We start from the raw sequence: 19861 nt of genomic DNA on the forward strand, positions 1-19861 counted from the left end.
GTGTTGATAGCAAATTCCCGCTGTGATCAAGTTCACGGCTGTCACTTCTAATAATGCCATGGTGTAGTTAACATTTGAAGAAGTGGCATTATGCTGTGACGGTTAAGAAAACGATGTGTGTGGTTCTGGAATATGTTCCAGCACAGAAGCATTTTTAAAGTAAAATACTGAGGGAATTCATTTTAAAATACAGACTAAAGTTAATATTTTACTACCGATGACCAAACTGGATTTTAAAAGAACGTGTATTATTGAAAGTGTATTATCAGGAAATTACTTATTTATCTCATTATTATCATACATTGCATTATGAATTTATGATACAAAAATAAGGGTAACATTTATATATAATTCACACAAATGACCATAGTCCACCTCCTACCATCCCTAACAAGCAAAAAAGCACAACCAGCTACTGGAATACCACATAATAAAAATAGATTATAGATAAAGGTAATCCATAGTCAGATTAACAGAACCATAAAGGACCCACTAAAGTCAAATAGAAACACACCACAGAGCAAAATAGTGGAAAAATTGTCCAAATAACATAACCAATGTATATAATGCAACAAGTTTAATAAATAGTACAAAGGCAATAAACAGAGACAGGGCTAAAAAAGCGGTGAACCAAGCCACAGCACAAGCGATAGGAGACCGCAAATTGTGCCCAACTATCACAGCAATAGAAGCAAGACCATTATTAATAGCGTGAGTACAAATGTAAATATCCTGTTTCTAGTAACATACCAAGTGGCGTGCGATCAGGGCACATGCAATCTCCCGCCCTCCCCGACGCGCGTTTCGGAAGAGAAACTTCCTTCTTCAGGGGGCGTACGCCACTTGGTATTGCACGCCACTTGGTATGTTACTAAAAGCAGGATATTTACATTTGTACTCACGCTATTGGATCAGACAGGTGACTGTGAGAAGCGGAGGGATCAGAAAGGTGAGTATAAGAGTTTTTTTATACTTTGACATTTTGATGCCTTTTATGATTCAGAAGAATGTTGGCAGGCAGACATCATTTTGCTGAATCCAAGTGAAACAGAAGTGCCAAAAATATGCATTTTGGCGAATGTGCTTTTTTTTGTAAAATTTCAGTAGATTTCAATTCCAATTGAATTTATTTGCTTATCTCTACTATCAGCCACAAGAGGCTTTGGCTATCTCTACTAACTAGGCCGTACACATGAATTATCATTTCAGATAAGACTTCATGTATTTAGTGGGGAAAAGGGAGTACGATGCTACCAGATATCTTGACAACAGGTTATTTCTAGTGAGAACAAAAGGATTGGGTGTTTGAAGATAATCTTCTCTAACCTAACATCATTTCAGGGGGAAGAATAGGAAGACCCCATATACATTACATGTTTGGCCATCTATTGTTTATTAGTACTCCTATAAATGTATGGGTCATCGCCACATAGAATGCAAAACTGGAAAATCATATAAATTAAGAATAAGAATCCTAAATGTGAACATTGGGGATTTCTGGGGAAGGGTAAAGGGCATTTTACTGATTATCAATCTGATGGCCATTAATGAATTAATGGCAGAAACTGAAAATGATAATGTTAGGAGTCGAGTTTCCTCTGCTGCACATGGGGAATCTCGATCCGTGTCTGCTGCGGTCTCCCATTCTGCATCGGCTGCAGTGGAGCCTGCTCAGCGGAGACGTCACTCCCAGTGTCTCGCTGAGACTGATACTGTGCAAAGGGTTACTACTGCCTCTCCAGGCTCTGCTATTGTACCCTGCACTGATCTGCAGCGAGCAGGCTTTTCTGGGACTAAGTCCTGCTTTGCACACACTGAGCATGCCCAGGGCAAGATCTCTCAGTGGAGATCTAGGGTCACATGCTCAGGAAGGTCCTGTAGGTGATAGGACTAAGTCCTGCTTTGCACACACTGAGCATGCCCAGGGCAAGATCTTTCAATGGAGATCTAGGGTCACATGCTCAAGTACTGTTGCAAATCCATTGGTCCTTCTTTGAAGGGTCCTGAACATGCTGCAGCTATATAAGCTTTGCATGACCGCACAGCCATGCGCTAGTATACAATTGTTATCGTGTGTGTGTTGATGAGTGCAAGTCGTTCCTTAAAAAAACCATCCCTTGTGTATGACTGTTTGCGTAAGGTGTATGGCTGAAATCTAGCGCCCGGCTGAACTCACAGCTTTAACACACGAAGCAGCGTCTAACTGCTGTGACCGCCAGTGCAGCGCCGTGCGCTATTAGAGCGCTTACCTTACCCAAGTCTGGGTGGTTAGTAGCGTCCGCTAGTGTGGCACAGCATGCACTTCTGTGCATAATAGTTACCTCTGATACCCCAATTGTGGTGTCGATCGCAAGAGGTCTACACTAACTCCAATCCTGTGTCCTGAGATAGAGTTCTGTGGTTCCTTACTTGCGTTCTCTGTATGGTGCAGCGACCCTGCGACTTAACAGGGATCGCTTCCTTCACACAGGGTGAAGTTAACCCGTGTGTGTAATCACATTGTACCGCCATATAGTGCCGCCATTCACTTAGCAGCAGGTTCTTTCCTGCACGGTGGATCCCGGGTGGCGAACGCACCAATCTTACTTAATAAATATATTTGGTGCGTTCTGCCAACCCTAACAGATAAGTTGCATTGTGTAACAGATTTACATAATTGTGCAAAATGAAAAATATTTTCAGCGTTGGACACTTATTGCATTAAGTTACTACATGCCTTTGATTAAAGAAAATTGTAATAGGAGCCTTAGGGGTAGTTGTATGACAGGTGAGCGCATATCATTTGCTACAATATTAGGAAAGAGCAGAAAAGTAAAACAGAAAACAAAATGTAGCAATAAAAGAGTCTGTGACTGACTCACTGTGGTCGTTTTACAGTTGTGTGAGCCTCAGCATCATTCTATTCTGTAACCAAACTTTGAATAAATAATGCTGTGATATGGTTCTTGTATAGATAGCATATGAAATTCCAGTTGTCATAGTCATTTGCATGATATATAGAAATATATTCTGGAGGCGGTATAAATAGGTGTAGTTTTAGAAATTTGTTTCCAAAAATAATGTATCAGACTTTTGGCTGAATATTGAGAAACCATGATATTGTATAATAAGGAATAGAGAGATAACGTAAATTAAAGTCTGTCTCCATTTTTTTTTATAATAATTGCACAGTTAGATTTATTTTTTACTTTTTAAAACAACACATGTTCTATAGATTCTTTATTTAAAGTTAAACTGTCATGTAAAAAACACTGTTAATCTGTAGATATTAGAACTCCAAATCTGTCACTGCAAAGTCCCTGGCCAGCCCAGCTCCAGCCCCTATATGTGGTTAAGTCTTGAGGAAGAGGTATGGAAATTTTGCAACGCTTCAACAAATAAAACCGCGATTATATATTTGGGCATCCTGTATCTGTATTCCTACTCATCAGCAGCGCGGACTATCCAAGTTTTTTCCTTTACTTCTGTACTAACACATTCAGCTCTGCTGCATGTCAATCAGGATAAAGAATGGTATGATCTAAAATATTATAATTATTATATATTATTATTATATATTACAAGTTCAAAACACATTTAAAACATTTCATTTAAAAAATTGACAATGCATGAAAATATGAGACAGAAGGTTGATCTTAGGACAAGCTAGTTGTCTTCCAAAAAGCAGTTACTTTCATTAAAAGTACAGGTAGATATACCCATGTAGACCTTAGGCTACGTTCACATTTGCATTGCGTCGGGCGCAACCGCGGCGACGCATGCGTCATGCGCCCCTATATTTAACATGGGGGCGCATGGACATGCGTTGTCTTGCGTTTTGTGACGCATGCATCATTTTTGGCGCAAGCGTCAGGGCGCAGAGAACGCTGCATGTTGCATTTTTGTGTGTCCAAAATCAAGCCAAAAATGGACGCATGAGTCACAAAACAATGCGTTTTTGCATGCGTTTTGCATGCGTTGTGCGTTGCGTCGCTGACGCAACGCCCAACAACGCAAATGTCAACGTAGCCTTACTGGACCTAATATTTAGTGTGTGCTACATTGAGAACAGAAGTTTTTTGCCAGGGTTTAGCTCTAAATAAACATAGGAGATTATAGACTAACGCAGTGCACAGTGAAAGGAACCAATGAGAAGACAATCCTGGCTCCAAATGATGGGTGTGAAAAACAAGAGAAATAAATCAAGCAGGTAATGTAGAATTATAGTTCTAATGATGACTAATGCAGGGAAAATTGACCTCCTGTTTCTACACAGAGCTTAGAAGGATTCAGTTAGTCAGTTTTTAATCATGTCTTTTCATAGACCTAATGGAAAAGAAAAGAATTAGTTGGTTAAAAAGGTAAAATTTAGCAATTGTAAGTACACAGAGCAATGTAAAATGATAACTGCAATATATTAAGATGATGAAAATGTTAATGGGAGTGCTTCTTTAAAGCGTTAGCAGGTGAAAGTCTTGGTATCATTTTCTTCTATATCTAAACCTTTGAATAAATAACGCTTTTGTATGTTTTCTGTATAGATTTTATGTGAACTTCCAATTGTCGTAGGAATAGCCATTTGTATGATATATAGAAAATTAGAAATGTGTTTCCAAAAATAATTGGAAATCTGTTTGTATAGAAAGGCATCAGAGAGATAATGTAAATTAAAGTCGGACTCCATTTTTTTAAATAATAAATACATAGTTTATTTTTATTTTTAACTTTTCAAAGCAATGCATGTTTTTATAGATCTTAATCAAAGAGCTTATCCAGCTTCAAATAAAGAAAAACTATTGCAAATGTTATAAAACCAAAAAGCAAGTACAGTATTTATCTTCTTTTCGATTCCTGGGCATTCCAGTATTATAAAGGAAACCTTGATAAAGCTTTAAAATGTTGAATATATGAGAGGGCTAACAAATAATCAGTAGGTGTATTTTAAAAATTAGAAGGCAGGGGTCACTATAAAAAGAAAAGGTCCGTTAAACGAGTTTTCTAACAGAGACAACCCTTTTAGAAAACAAAGCTTCCCATGTAATGTATGGACCCACTGGAAATACAAGAGTGGATCCTCATGTGGTTGAGAGGGGAGACCCAAGTTTGGAACTCCAATTTATGACATCCATTGGAATATGCACAAGATTTGTCTTTATCATAGAAGCCTTTGAGCTGATTCTCAGTACACAGACCAGTGTGATATGGCATGCTGGTATTCTTTCTATGAACATTCATGTACAGTATATCTGCTTAAATGATGGATCTCAGTACAAGAAATATTATTTTTTCTAGGCAACTAAAATGCATACAACCTGCAAATACTGTGTAACTCTAAGGGTATGTGCACACGGTCAGTATTTTGTAGCACTTTGGACGCAGCATATGTCCGCTGCGTCTAAAGTGCTGCCAGCTTTTGAACGCAGGTGAATATGCATGTGTTAATTGAACCGTGCAGAATCACCGCATCCAATGTATTGCATGGGTGAAATTTATCTTGCGCAGATTTGCTGCAGTCTGGAAAGATGTGCCACATGTCTGTCTCTGCAGGTAAGCTGCGGGTGTCAGTTTACATATAATGGACATGGGATTTCTTGAAATCCCATCTACTATGCTGTAGCATCTAGGCACTGTGGGTTGGATGCTGCGGATGTACGCAGCGTCCAACCCACAGCGCTTACTGACAATGGGAAAGTACCCTAATAAGTGGACTGAACTTCTGAATACTGTAGATATTTATTGCTATGTACAGTGGGGAAAAATTATTTAGTCAGCCACTAATTGTGCACGTTCTCCCACTTAAAAAGATGAGAGAAGCCTGTAATTGACATCATAGGTAGACCACAACTATGAGAGTCAAAATGAGAAAACAAATCGAGAAAATCACCTTGTCTGATTTGGCAAGACTTATTTTGCAAATTATGGTGGAAAATAAGTATTTGATCACCTAAAAATATGCAAGATTTCTGGCTCCCACAGACCTGTAACTTCTTCTTCATGAGGCTCCTCTGTCCTCCAATCATTACCTGTAGTAATGGCACCTGTTTGAACTTGTTGTCAGTATAAAAGGAACTTGTCCACAACCTCAAGCAGTCACACTCTAAACTCCACTATGGTGAAGACCAAAGAGCTGTTGAAGGACACCAGAAACAAAATTGTAGCTCTGCACCAGGCTGGGAAGACTAAATCTGCAATAGGCAAGCAGTTTGGTGTGATGAAATCAACTGTGGGAGCAATAATAAGAAAATGGAAGATATACAAGACCACTGATAATCTTCCTCGATCTGGGGCTCCATACAAGATCTCACCCCATGGGGTCAAAATGTTCACAAGAACGGTCAGCAAAAATCCCAGAACCATATGGGATACCTAGTAAATTACCTGCATAGAGCTGGGACAACCATAACAAAGGCTGCCATCAGTAACTCACTACGCCACCAGGGACTCAGATCCTGCAGTGCCAGACGTGTCCCCCTGCTTAAGCCAGTACATGTCCGGGCCCATCTGAAGTTTGCTAGAGAGGATTTGGACTATTCAGAAGAGTACTGGGAGAATGTCATATGGTCTGATAAAACTAATGTAGAACTGTTTGGTAGAAACAAAACACGTCATGTTTGGAGGAGATAGAATGCTGAGTTGCATCCACAGAACACCATACCTACTGTGAAGCATGGGTGGTGGCAACATCATGCTTTGGGGCTGTTTCTCTGTGAAGAGACCAGGATGACTGATCCGTGTACATGAAAGAATGAAAGGGGCTATGTATCATGAGATTTTGAGTGCAAACTTCCTTCCATCAGCAAGGGCATTGAAAATGAAATGTGGATCGGTCTTTCAGCATGATAATGATCCCAAGCACACTGCTGGGGCAATAAAGGAGTGGGTTCGTAAGAATCATATGAAGATCCTGGAGTGGCCTAACCTTTCACCCCATATCAACCCCATAGAAAACCTTTGGAGGGAGTTGAAAGTGCGTGTTGCCCAGTGACAGACCCAAAACATTACTGCTCTAGAGGAGATCTGCATGGAGGAATGGGCCGACATACCAACAACAGTGTGTGCCAGCCTTGTGAAGACTTACAGAAAATGTTTGACCTCTGTCATTGCCAACAAAGGATATATAACAACGTTTTGAGATTAACTTTTGTTAATGAACAAATACTTATTTTCCACCCTAATTTGCCAAATATATCTTGCCAAATCCGACAAGGTGATTTTCTGGATTTGTTTTCTCATTTGACTCACATAGTTGAGGTCTACCTATGATGTCAATTACTGGACTCTCTCATCTTTTTAAGTGGGAGAACTTGCACACTTGGTGGCTGACTTAATACGTTTTTCCCCCACTGTATAAGCAAATACTACCTTAAGTTTTTGCTTTGATACAATTGTCAAAGGATCTGTTGCTTAACATAATGTCCTAATTAGTGTTATGTTAAAGAAAGAAGAAGAGAAGTGTCATATAAAGTTTCTAGTTATTAAATGTCCGTATGTGTTAGGGGTCAAGTTCCCGCTTCTGCACAGGGGGAATCTCGAGCCACCTCCGCTGCGGTCTCCCATTCTTGTCCAGCCGCAGTGGAGTCTGCTCAGCAAGGACGTCGGTCCCAGCATCTTGCTCATTCTCACTCTGTTCTGAGAATTACTGCTGCTTCTCCAGTCTCTGCCATTAAAATCAGTGCTGGTCAGCAGCGAGCAGACTTCTCTGGGACTAAGTCCTTGTCTGCACGTACTGAGCATGCCCAGGGTAAGATCTCCCGTTGGAGATCGAGGGTCATGTGCTCAGGCTCTGCAGCACATTCCATTGGTCCTCTTGGCAGGTCTTGGAAGGGCAAAAGTGCTGTAGCCACTTCCTGTGCTGCAACTATATAAACTGCGCATGACCGCACGGCCATGCGCTAGTATTGTCTTACAAATGTTAATGTGTGTATGTTGTGAGTGCAAGTCGTCCTTGGATACCCCTACCCTATTGAATGTCTGTTCGCGGAAGGTGTATGGTTGCTATCTAGCGCCCGACTTATCCTACAGCACTAATCACACATTACAGCGTCCAGTTGCTGTGACCGCCAGTACGGCGCCGTGCACTTCCTCTGTGCTTTCCTTACCCAAGCCTGGGTGGTTAGTGGCGTTCGTCAGTGCGGCACCGCATGCACTCTTGTGCCTTAATATTGTTATTCAGTTTCCTTACACACCCAGTTGCGGTGTTGTGCCAGCAAGGGTCTAATCGGACTTCAATCCTAGTTGGGGTTGAGTTCGCTGACTACTTGCTCGCGCTTTAGGTGCGGTACCGCGGTCCTGTGACTTAACAGGATTGCTTCTTTCATGCTGGGTGAGGTTAACCCACGCGTGTATACATTAGTGTACCGCCATATAGTCTGCAAATTGCTAGCAGCATGCTGCATGGTGGACCCCGGACTGCGAACGCATCTATATCATCTGTCTTGGTGCGTTCCGCCAGTCCTAACAGAATACTAGCGCCAGGGTCTGGCTAGTAAAATGGCGGATGACCAGCGTTTACAGAGGTACATCCAGCAGCTGGAGGGAAGGTTGGCGGCTCTTGAGCGTACAACCTCAGCTGTGGATGTCACTGCTGTAGCTGTGCAGGCTGCAAGTGTAGCCGCAGCCAGTTTGTCCGCTGCCACCCCTGCTCCGACTTTATCCCGTCTCCCGCTTCCTGACAAGTTTGCTGGCGACAGTAAACATTGTCGCGGATTCGTGAGCCAGTGCTCTATACATCTTGAGCTCCTGGCGTCACGTTTTCCTACGGAGCGGGCGAGAGTGGGATTTATCCTATCTCTCTTGTCGGGCAGGGCGTTGGAGTGGGCAACGCCACTCTGGGAGCGAGATGATCGTGAGGTACAGAGTGCTCCTCTCTTCTTGGAAACTCTGAAGCAGGTCTTTTTAGGGCCTCGGGTTACCCACGACACCGCACTCCAATTGTTGTCTATTACACAGGGTACGTCCGTGGTCAGCCAGTTTGCCATCCAGTTCCGGACTCTAGCTTCAGAGTTAGAGTGGCCAGACAAAGTTCTTATTCTGGTGTTCTGAAGGGGACTGGCAGACCATGTGAAGGACGCCTTGGCCACTAGGGAGATACCGCATCGTGTGTCTACCCGCATCGACCTCCGTTTTCACGAGCGGAGGTTGGAGCGGACCCAGTGTAGGCAGAGGTTTCGGCTGGCTCCAACTTTCGCCAGACCTCTGGAATCCCCTGTCTTGGCGTCAGATTCCCATGAGGCCATGGAGGTTTCTCGAGCGGGACCTAAATCTCTAGCTGCTCGAGTACCCGTGATTTGTAATAACTGTCAACAACATGGACATTACGCCAATAAATGTCCGCGGCGGTCGGGAAACGATCGCGTCTAGTAACCATTGGGGGAGGTTCACTAGACACAGCAGCATTCTCCTCCAAACTGTCCTTTAAAGGGACAATCCTGTTAGGCTCCTCCACTCTAACAGTCGAGCTTTGTGTGGATTCAGGAGCAGAGGGAAACTTCATGTCCTCTGCTTTTGCTACACGTCATGCTATACCACTAGTTATGCTCGCCAAACCAATAACGGTTAGAGTTGTGAATGGGGCGACACTCCCACTGCAAATCACACACCAGACAGTTCCGTTCTCGCTGTCCATATCTCCTTCCCACCAGGAGATTATTTCCCTTCTTGTCCTTCCTGAGGGAATGGATGAGATTTTGCTGGGAATACCCTGGCTCCGTTTCCACTCCCCACATATTGAGTGGTCCTCAGGGAGAATATTGGATTGGAGTAAGTCTTGTTTGGGCAGGTGTGTGAGTGAGTGTGTACAGGTCTCTACTACCGAGGTACCCGCAGATCTTTCATCACTTCCCAGGTATTATTGGTGTTATGCAGACGTGTTCTCTAAAAAGGCTGCTGAGACTCTACCGCCCCATCGCCCTTACGACTGTCCTATCGACCTCTTGCCTGGAGCCGAACCTCCTCGGGGAAGGGTATATCCCCTCTCTCTCCCTGAGACGGAGGCTATGTCTCAATACATTCAGGAGAATTTGGCAAGAGGGTTTATAAGGAAGTCAGTGTCTCCGGCAGGGGCGGGATTCTTCTTCATGCAAAAGAAGAACGGGGAGTTACGTCCTTGCATCGATTACAGGGGTCTCAATGCTATCACTATTAAGAACAAATACCCGTTGCCCCTGATATCGGAGCTCTTTGACAGATTAAGGGGAGCTAAAATATTCACCAAATTAGATCTGCGGGGTGCCTACAATCTGATTCGCATCCGTGAGGGGGACGAGTGGAAAACGGCTTTCAATACCAGGGATGGGCACTATGAGTACCTGGTGATGCCTTTCGGGCTCTGTAATGCCCCAGCCATTTTTCAGGACTTTGTCAACGATATCTTCCGGGATATGCTTTCTACCTCGGTCGTAGTCTATCTGGATGATATTCTCATCTTCTCTCCAGATATTGACTCCCACCGGAGAGATGTTGGCAGAGTCTTCGAACTCTTACGGGCGAATTCCTTATATGCAAAGTTGGAGAAGTGTGTGTTTGAGCAGGAGTCCTTGCCTTTCCTGGGCTATATCATCTCGGCCCAGGGATTGGCTATGGATCCTGCCAAACAACAAGCAGTGATGGACTGGCAGGAACCCCATTCTCTTAAAGCGGTGCAGCGCTTTATGGGGTTCATAAATTATTGTCGCCAGTTCATTCCCCACTTCTCAACTTTGGTAGCTCCCTTGGTGTCCCTCACCAAGAAGGGAGCGAATCCCGAATCGTGGTCCGAAGGGGTCTCCAAGGCCTTCACTTCTATAAAGTCCCATTTTGCTAGCGCTCCCATCTTACATCGTCCCGATGTGGGTAAGCCATTCCTTTTGGAAGTGGATGCCTCATCCGTTGGTGCTGGAGCAGTCCTCTATCAAAAGGATGCTCAGGGTCGGAAGCACCCATGCTTCTTTTTCTCAAAGACCTTCACACCAGCGGAGAGAAATTACTCCATCGGGGATAGGGAGTTGCTGGCAATGAAGTTGGCCTTTTCGGAGTGGAGACATCTCTTGGAGGGTGCTCGGTTCCCATTCCAAGTTTTCACGGATCACAAGAATTTGGTCTATTTACAAACAGCCCAGCGGCTGAATTCTCATCAGGCCAGATGGTCCTTGTTTTTCTCCCGGTTCCACTTTACCCTACATTATCTCGCCGGGGAGAAGAACATTCGTGCTGATGCTCTCTCTCGCTCCTTCGTGTCAGCTGAGGAGGAGGAGGACGAGCCTCGGCTCATTGTCCCTTCGGAGAGTCTGAGATCTGTAGCTCCGGTTTCGCTAGAGTCTGTGCCCCCGGGCAAGACTTTTGTTCCCATCAATTTGCGTCCGGAGGTTCTCTCTTGGGCTCATTCGTCCAGAGTGGGTGGACACTTTGGGGCAAAAAGGACATCTGAGTTACTGGCGAGAATGCACTGGTGGCCACATATGGTTCGTGACGTCGGAGACTACGTTCAGACATGTGTCTCTTGTGCCAAGAATAAGTCTTCCCGACAACGGCCAGCTGGTTTGTTATACCCTCTGCCGGTGGCAGACAGGCCCTGGGAGATGGTCGGGATGGATTTTGTTGTGGGTCTGCCCAAGTCTCGTGGCTGTACCTTTATTTGGATAATCACCGACCATTTTTCTAAAATGGTGCATTTGGTGCCGCTTTCCCGGTTACCTTCTGCACGGGCCTTGGCAGCGTTGTTTGTCAAACACATCTTTCGTCTTCACGGTATGCCAGACAAAATTGTCAGTGACCGAGGTCCCCAGTTTGCGTCTCGGTTCTGGAGAGAGCTTTGTCGTCTTCTCAGTATAGAGTTGAATCTCTCTTCGGCTTATCATCCCGAGACGAATGGGTTGGTAGAGAGAGCCAACCAGACCTTGGTCACATATCTGCGACATTTTGTTTCTGCTAAGCAGGATGACTGGGCATCTTTGCTACCGTGGGCGGAGTTTGCTCTTAACAATGCTGTCGCTGATTCCACTGGACAGACTCCATTCCTCCTTAACTATGGTCAGCATCTGCGGGTACCTGTGCCCATGCCCGTGTCTTCCGCCGACATTTGGGATCGCACTCAGGATGCCATTCAGGCTTCCAAGGAGAGAATGAGGTCCTCCGCCGACGCACATCGGTGCCCCACTCCAACCTTTGCTCCTGGCGACTTAGTGTGGCTCTCCGCCCGTAACATCAGGCTGCGAGTTGAGTCTACCAAGTTTGCACCTCGCTACTTAGGTCCTTTTAAGGTCCTCGAACAGGTTAATCCTGTGGTTTACCGTCTGGCCCTTCCTCCACGCCTAGGTATCACCGACACCTTTCATGTGTCCCTCCTTAAGCCCGTCTACATGTCCTGGTTTTCTGAGTCATCTACTGGGACGTCGGATTCGTCTACGGACGATTACGAGGTGAACGCTATCTTGGGGTACAAGGTGGTTCGTGGCAAAAAATATTATTTGGTGGACTGGAGGGGTTACGGTCCTGAGGATAGATCCTGGGAGCCTGCTGAGCACATTCGGGCTCCGCAGCTCATTGCTGCCTTCAAACGTAGCGAGGCCCAAGGAGGGGGGGTAATGTTAGGGGTCGAGTTCCCGCTTCTGCACAGGGGGAATCTCGAGCTACCTCCGCTGCGGTCTCCCTTTCTTGTCCAGCCGCAGTGGAGTCTGCTCAGCAAAGACGTCGGTCCCAGCATCTTGCTCATTGTCACTCTGTTCTGAGAGTTACTGCTGCTTCTCCAGTCTCTGCCATTAAAGTCAGTGCTGGTCAGCAGCGAGCGGACTTCTCTGGGACTAAGTCCTTGTCTGCACGTACTGAGCATGCCCAGGGTAAGATCTCCCGTTGGAGATCAAGGGTCATGTGCTCAGGCTCTGCAGCACATTCCATTGGTCCTCTTGGCAGGTCTTGGAAGGGCAAAAGTGTTGTAGCCACTTCCTGTGCTGCAACTATATAAACTGCGCATGACCGCACGGCCATGCGCTAGTATTGTCTTACAATTGTTAATGTGTGTATGTTGTGAGTGCAAGTCGTCCTTGGATACCCCTACCCTATTGAATGTCTGTTCGCGGAAGGTGTATGGTTGCTATCTAGCGCCCGACTTATCCTACAGCACTAATCACACATTACAGCGTCCAGTTGCTGTGACCACCAGTACGGCGCCGTGCACTTCCTCTGTGCTTTCCTTACCCAAGCCTGGGTGGTTAGTGGCGTTCGTCAGTGCGGCACCGCATGCACTCTTGTGCCTTAATATTGTTATTCAGTTTCCTTACACACCCAGTTGCGGTGTTGTGCCAGCAAGGGTCTAATCGGACTTCAATCCTAGTTGGGGTTGAGTTCGCTGACTACTTGCTCGCGCTTTAGGTGCGGTACCGCGGTCCTGTGACTTAACAGGATTGCTTCTTTCACGCTGGGTGAGGTTAACCCATGCGTGTATACTTTAGTGTACCGCCATATAGTCTGTAAATTGCTAGCAGCAGGTTTTCACCTGCACGGTGGACCCCGGACTGCGAACGCATCTATATCATCTGTCTTGGTGCGTTCCGCCAGTCCTAACAGTATGTGCATGCAATGTATTTTGATTTTCTTAACCAGTTAATGACAAGGGGTATTTCAGTTTTTGAATGTCTGCTTTTTGCTCCAATTCTTCCCAAACCATTTTATTTTTTCAGTCAATATGACCATGTGAGGGCTTCTTTTTTGTGGACAAGTTGTACTTTTGAACAACACCATTGATTGGTTTTAACATATTGTATACTGGAAAATGGGAAAAAAAATTACAAGTGCGGTGAAAAAAAAGTGCAATTCCACAGTTGTTTTTTTTGTGCTTTTTTTTACTATGTTCACTAAATGCTAAAACTGACAGGCCATTATGATTCTCCAGGTCATTATGAGTTCACAGACACCAAATATGTCTAGGTTCTTTTTTATTTAAGTGGTGAAACAAAAATCTAAAATTTCTTTTTAAAAAAATGGCGCCATATTCCGAGACCTGTAGCATCTCCATTTTTCATGATCTGGGGTTGGGGGATGGCTTATTTTTTGTGCACCGAGCTGACATTTTTATTGTTGCCATTTTCATGTAGGTAAAATCTCTTAATCACCCATTATTGCATTTTATTGCAAAGTAGCGGAGACCAAAAAAAACTTAATTATGGCATTTTGAATTTTTTCTTGTTACGCTCTTTATTGATTGGGTTATTTCTTTTTTATATTGATATATCTGGTTATTCTGAACAAGGCAATACCAAATATGTGTATATTTGAGTTTTTATTTTGAATGGAGCAAAAATTGGGTGATTTGAATTTTTTTTAGATTTTTTAGATTTAAAAAATATATATATTTTTTACTTTTTGCATGGGAGACTAGAAGCTGCAGTACTTTGATCACCTTTGCTACACACAGGTGATGATCAGATTGCCTGTGTGTGCCTGAAATGCTCACTTCCTCTGCACTGAAAGAAGAACTATTCATACAGCAGCGCGGCCATTTACATTGTTCCCCTTCAACCTCTGGCAATCAGTTCTGATGATGGTCTGAATAAAAGACCAAAAATATTCACCTTTTTGATTGCAAGCATAAAAATTATTTGTTTCACCGTTCATCATCTTGAGTGCCAAGTTCTTCTTTCAGTCTATTGCAAGTGAGCTTTTCTGATCATTGCCGGTGATCAAAACAGAGTGCCAAGTTCTTCTTTCGGTGCTACATATGGGCTGGATACTCTACTTTTGCACCTACTCTCCAAAAAGGAGTGCCGTATAATACTTGTTATATTTCACATTTGCTATGAGTACCTACCACGGGGCAGCGCTCATAGCCATCTAGCAGTGACAACAATAGATGTCTGCTGCAGACCTCTGGTTGTCATGCCAACCCATCGGTGACTGTCTATCATGTGACAGGGTCACAGATGGGCAGAATTTGTGATGCGTCAAAGACTGACAGTGGCATTTAACTAGTTAAGAGCCATGGATGGATCGTGATTACACACGATGTTTCAGGCCCATGTCAGCTATATAGATCAGCTGTCATGTGCCCGGAAAGGTGCGGGCTCTGGCACTGATGGAGTCCAACATGTACATAGTATTATGCCACATGTCGGAAAGGGGTTAATATACTCACCTACTGCCACTTTCTCTGGTGTCCAGCACCATTCTGCTCCTCATATTAATGACATCAGCACAATTGTGAATAGCAGCCACACTCTATACTCTTTTTGGGAGCTTGAAGTCTCTTTCACAATCTAAGTCTATAGAGCCTCATTTTGATCCTCCATAGGCTTATATTTTATAGCGCAGTGCGACCTGGACAGTGTGCAGTGATGTTACTGAGAAGAGGTGAAAAACGGCACTGGAGACCGGACAGGGCAGCGGTAAGAGACTATATTAATACACTCACAGTACACTACATGCAAAAACACATTTAATTAATAACTGGGAGTGCTTCTTTAAAGGTGCAGGTCCACTATGCCTATAAACTAAATATTATTGAAAAATGTCCATTAAAATATTCCAGGTCTGAGCATTAAAACAGAAATTAATGTATAGTAATTTTGCTCTTGAAACTAAGTTAATGCCATTAATAACAAGTTGTTGGACTTTTTGATTTCGTTTTCTCTAAAAGAAACTTTGCCAACAACTCATCAAAACTTTAGTGCGATTTTCTCTAGCTTTATCCCTGACCACCTGGATGCATGCAGCTGCAAACTCTGTTACAAATGATTGAGTTTTGCTTTAAGGAATCAAATGCCAAGGGAGCTTTAACAGCTAAATACTAAACATAAATGTTGGCTGTTATAAAACGTCCACCCAATGGAACTATAAGTGATGTTTATGGCTAACACTATATTTTCCTGCAAACTGTGACACAACTCCTTAAATCAAAAGTGTGTTAAAAATGAAACAAAGAAATATTCTCCAATGCATATTGTCACTTCTTGTAAGGAAAGGCATTGTCGTGAGAGAAAGAATAAAGTAGGAGTTTGGATATATTTCTATATATAGATAGGAATCTAAGGGGTAAGGTTTCTCCTTATGGAGAGTAACATACCAGCTCTGGCTTGTCAAGGTAAGGAGGCTAATTTGCCGTGCAATGCTCCTCTGGGAAATTTAATATGCAAATTGCCTCTTCAGAGAAAAAGAGGACTTGAACTCTATAGTGCCACCTATTGAAAGTAGCGTGTCACTCTCCACAAGGAGAAACCTAACCCCTCACCTAGCCTAATCAGTTCTCATGCTTCACACTGACGAGGGCCAACAGCCTGAAACACTGTGCCTGCGAATTTAGATACTGATTTGGCTCTTATCCTAAGTCATATTCGAAGACTCGTTAAAGGGTTGATTGTGACTTGTAGGATTGCTACTTCCAATAGGTGGCGCTATAGAGTTTACGTCCTCTTTTTCCCTGAAGAGGCAATTTGCATATATATATATATATATATATATATATATATATATATATATATATATATATACAAATTATAGCAATTAAAAAAAAACAAACAAAAACATTTAAATATTGTATGTTAGTGGAATTTTATCCATTGATGGCCAGATGTTAAGACTAGAAATTAGCAGATCTGATGAGATTCAAATTTGCCAAGTCTGTTGAATTTTACCAGGAAATTTGATTTGCTATAACATTTATTCTCCATAAATTTAATGTTTCCTATTATGCTTTAGGGTCTGAAGAAAACAGAACATAGAAAATGTAAGCTATAGATTAGATATCAACCAAAAAAACCAATCAATACTTACCAAATTGCTCACCCCCGCTGCTGACTGTTCTACATATGGCCTTGGTGCCTTTTCTTACCATTGTCACACAATGAAATGACGGGCCTCTTCATTGTAAATTGGGACTTCTATCCCTGACTAAACCCATTTTTTGTAGATTATCTGTTATTGGTTACGTAATGGTGTTAACACTAGGACTACTGGACTCGTGACCCCGACTAGAACTACTGCAAGTAAGTAGTCAAAATGACTATACCATTAGTCCTAGTGTTAAGGTGACAGATTCTATAGGTTTGTTGTTAATCTTTCACATTTAAATCCAAACCTGGGGAACTGCACTATCACCTCTAGATTTAGTATAAAATAAACTCCCGACCTCTCAAATCCCTCTCCACCCATTTGATTTTAGCATTGCGAACTGATTATCCCTTGTTAGTTATACATCTGTTGAAAGTATCAGGTGTGGATTCTTAACTACTTTTGATGGTTTATGGCACCTCTGCTAATAGTCAGGGAATCATAAGGAGAATCTTGGGGTAGCCATCATTGAGCGGGGGCACCAATTTGTTTAAGGTAGGATGCTAACCTCCATGGCAAGGCAGGGGTGAACTTTGGAATATTAGGGTAACCTAGATATTTATTTGTGGTTTCCCTATTAGTATAGCATTTGTAACGGGGGTCTACCAAGCTGGGGTACCTCTTTCAGTATCACCCCATGTTTCAGGAGGTCCACTCTGCTTTGGCTGGAGTCTGAATGAAGGACGCTGGCTGGAATTGCTTGGTTACATGGGCGCATATAAAAGATCACTGCTTCTCCACGTATTTACGTATTTCCAGTCTGACAACACTTTACTCACAGGACACAGAATATATCACACAGATACAGAGGGCAGGCCAATAGAAAAGCGGCAGGCCAGACATACATTACAATAGCCGCAGGTGGCCGGAGCCTGACGATATTTACTGTGGGAGTTACAAAAGTGGGGGGTGGACAAAAGGGGAATATCGTGTCCCCTCTGCCCAGGGGCGCAGCCTGTGGGCTGATGCATTAGGGACATGCATCTCACATGGAACCTATTATACATACTGTACATATAACTTCCCTACATATTCTGGGTGCTGAGTGGTTCCATAACACGTAACATCATTATACAGTTTTTTGTCTTTTTTTCCTGGTAGGGCATTACTAGCTTTTGTTTGCTGTGTTTGCTTTAAATGGTTGAAATAAAGGTATATTTTAAAGGTAATAGGTTTTGGTGAGCCCCTTGTCTATTATAACCTGCCTCAGTGTGGGAATTCTAAGCTCCTTTCCTCCTTGGTTGTGTTGCAGCCAATGGCACAGGGAACATTTCAAGGGTAAAGGGAAGATTTTTGCATCAGCCAATTTTCATTTTTGTTATTTTTAAAATGTAAAAGATGAAAAAACATATATTTTTTGCCTAAAATATAAAGGAAATGAACCATCTTTTACTTTAGGCCTCTTAGATATCATTTAATCTTCAACTTGTTTAACTGTTCACAATAACAGTAATTTTGACAAGGGGTGCCCAAACAAACTTTTACATGCCAATATTTATATCAGGATGTGTAACATATGTACCAGGATGAGGAACATATATACCAGAATTGAGGTCATATATACCAGCATGGAGGTCATAGAAACCAGGATGGAGCCCAAGATGGGGGACATTACTACAGAATGGGAAGGCAGGCACAACTTCAATGTTATTATAGGATTTAGAATGCTACAAGGGCCCATACATCTAACATGCAGGGTCAGGCAGGTGAAGGGTCCTATGTCCAAATTGTAAACCAGGGCCCAGCGAACTCTAGTTACACCACTGCTAAGGGTGTATCTGTGCTAAAATGCTTGAAAAAAGTTGGATACAGTCTTAGGAGATCTCAGAGTGTTGCATGCATTTTTTTCAAGGCAATAAGAAGTTTTACAGTATTGGTTGCTCCTCAAATTTCAGAAGACTCATCTCTAATCTTATCGTGTAGTATTAAACCTACGTAGGGGTGGTGGACAATGACTGTTGAGTCAATGTATTATAATGTGAACAATGTCTGGCTTCTTATGTAAATATTGTGTACTGTGAATTGTAATGTATTGTGATACAGAGTGCGATAAGCGTTAATAATGTAATAGAGGTGCTATTCACAAAATTAGAAATCAAGAAATTAACTAATTTCGGTTCTTCAATACAAAATGTGAAACTCATTTCAAGTGTTTATTTCTGTTAATGTTGAAGATTATGGCTTACAGCCAATAAAAACCCAAGAGTCATTATTGTTAGGTGTCGCGTTTCCGCTGCAGCACAGGGGGAATCTTGAACCATCTCCACTGCAGTCTCCCATTCTCTTCCAGCTGCATTGGAGCCTGCTCAGCGGAGACATTGGTCCAAGCGCCTGGCTCGGACAGATGCTGCATGTTTGGTTACTGCTGCCCTTCCAGGCTCAGCCATTATAACCATTATTGTTAAGCGGCAAGCAGGCATCCCTGGGACTAAGTCCTGCTTTTCCCCTTCTGAGCATGCCCATGGGAAGATCTCTCATTGGAGGTCAGAGGTCACATGCTCAGGTCCTGTAGCAGCTCCTATTGGTTCACCAGGAAGGTCCTGAAGTACTGCAGCTACAAAAGGTTCGCATGGCCCCTCGACCATGCTCTACTATAATTCAGTATTTGTGTATGTGTGGATGTATGCCTGTTCTGGTGAAAGCTCCGAATCATTCCCATCCCTAGAGTTGTTGAATGCTCGTGAGTCTTGTAGCTGTCAAGTGCGAGAAAGTGCCATCCAGCACCAGGCACAAAATATACTGCATTTGTCCTGCAGTGATTGCCGCTGCGGTACTGTACGCACTCTGTGCGGCCATTTTTAGCGTCTCCTGACTATCCATCAGTGTAGGGTGGGAACTCCCATTTGATCCCACCATCTGACTCAGGGCATCCTCAGTCGCGGGCTCAAAAGCCACCAAGGGTCAGAACATGATCAACCACCAGCATACTGGGGGTGTGTTGCAGGGATCCCACTAGTATCCATTTCCTGCGCCCTGTGAATTCTAACAGGGCACAGCGTTATCTTTAATCATGGCGACTCTGTGAAGCAACAGAGTTCACTCCTATACTGTTGTGAGTTCTGTTTTTGGGCTCCCTCTGGTGGTTACT

The sequence above is a fragment of the Ranitomeya imitator genome, chromosome 4, assembly GCF_032444005.1.
Source record: "Ranitomeya imitator isolate aRanImi1 chromosome 4, aRanImi1.pri, whole genome shotgun sequence".
NCBI lineage: Eukaryota > Metazoa > Chordata > Amphibia > Anura > Dendrobatidae > Ranitomeya > Ranitomeya imitator.